This window comes from Mus caroli, chromosome 11 (genome assembly GCF_900094665.2).
Source record: "Mus caroli chromosome 11, CAROLI_EIJ_v1.1, whole genome shotgun sequence".
Lineage (NCBI taxonomy): Eukaryota > Metazoa > Chordata > Mammalia > Rodentia > Muridae > Mus > Mus caroli.
In genome coordinates, this window is record NC_034580.1 from 111,474,019 (window position 1) to 111,476,039 (window position 2,021).

A 2,021-nucleotide genomic window follows, 5' to 3' on the forward strand; every position below is an offset into this window, starting at 1 on the left:
CTGTGGGGCCAGCTCTCCAGCCTCTGACTTTGTACTTGTGTTGGTTTGGCGACAGGTTCTTACTGGAACATTGACTAGTCTGGGCTGACTATGCAGATCAGGTTAGACTCCTGTCTATCCTATGGTAATTCTTCAGCTGCTGCTTTCTGAGGGCAGGGACTTCAGGCTCGGGCTGCTGGGCCCATGTCGTGTGTTTTCATTTGAGTCAGAGTGAAATGAAGAGCCTTGTATCTTATGTTCATTGTTCTCTGCGCCCCAAAGTCACCAAGAATCTGCTGAGCTGTTTTGATCCCTGTTTCAGACCCTGGGGCATAGCAGCTCCCTGTGGGAATGTTCTTTCAGCCAGGTGCTTCTGAAACCCCTCCATAGCTTCTCGTGGGAAAGACCAGCATTTACCTGTGTGGCTGGGGCGTGGCTCAGGAGTTGCAAATGCGCACATCCTGGGTTGGGTCTCCAGCCCCAAGGTAAACAAGCAAGCAAAGCTATACCTGACTCCCCACTTAGTTGGCCTAGCTGTTCGTTCACTTGGTAGCAGATTTTGGTTATTTCCAGGTTTCAGTATTTACCAATAAAGTTTCTGGGCTGAGCGGGGCGTGGTGGCGCACGCCTTTAATCCCAGCACTCGGGAGGCAGAGGCAGGCAGATTTCTGAGTTCGAGGCCAGCCTGGTCTACAAAGTGAGTGCCAGGACAGCCAGGGCTACACAGAGAAACCCTGTCTCGAAAAACCAAAAAAAAAAAAAGTTTCTGGGCTGAACAGATAGCTCAGTGGGCAACAGCTCTTGAGATCAAGCCAATGTCCTGAGTTCAATTCCTGGGACCCACAAGGTAGAAGGAGAGAACATCTGCGGGTTGCCCTTTAACTCTACCATATGTACCACAGCACATGCACAAATAAACATAAAAAATGTACCTATTCCCGGGCATGGTGGCGCACGCCTTTAGTCCCAGCACTTGGGAGGCAGAGGCAGGCAGATTTCTGAGTTCGAGGCCAGCCTGGTCTACAGAGTGAGTTCTAGGACAGCCAGGGCTACACACAGAGAAACCCTGTCTCGAAAAACCAACCAACCAAACAAACAAACAAACAAAAAAGTAGCTGTTAATAAACTTCATGCAAAAAAGAAAAAAATAATAAACCTTCATGCATGGACGTTTGCATGGTTGTGCTGCTTGTTTTGTTTCAGACGTTAGCGTTTTTACTATGAAACCCATGAAAAAAAAAACCCCGACACTTTCGAAATGTTCCAGGGGGAAGTTCTCGTGGGCACCAGGGCCAATGCTGGTGCTTCTTAAGGTTCCTTTTCTCAGGGTTACTCAGCACATGGCTGCAAACCCAGACAACATATGAAGAAAAAAGAGATTCACTGTCCAGTAACACTCAAGTGCAGACCTCCTCAGCAAAGCAGTCGGGGGGGGGGGTGATGGCAGCCAGTGGGAAAAGGCTCCCAACTTGCTGGAGGGTGTCCTGGTTCCTAGGCTCTGCCTTTGGGTAACAGCACCTCACCCATCATCATTTCTGGGTCCCTGAGCTGTTTTCTGTTGCCTGTGGGAACAGTCTCCACTGGTTCAGAGGAAGAGCAGAATTAGAGCCCTGTCTTAGACAGTGGAGGGGAGGGAGTGGGGGGTGGGGTGGGGTGCTGTCCTGCCCCAGTTCAGCTGCAGATCATGGCTTCTTCCCTACAACTTCTCTCTCTCTCTCTCTCTCTCTCTCTCTCTCTATATATATATATATATATATATATATATATATGCTTTGAGGTGTCCCCAACCTAAGACGCACTGTTTGTAGTTACTGCCCATATTTCCAGGTAACCCTGGGGGGGTGGAGAGTGGGGAGTGTTGGGAAAGCCTTGGTATGTATTCGTCCTCTCCTCGGGACAAAGAGGGACAGAGAAAACAGCTTTGGAAAAGAGAGTCTGGGTACGTAGCTCAGTTGGTAGAGGGCTTGCCTAGCATGCATAAGAACCTGGGTTTCGCCGGGCGTGGTGGCGCACGCCTTTAATCCCAGCACTCGGGAGGCAGA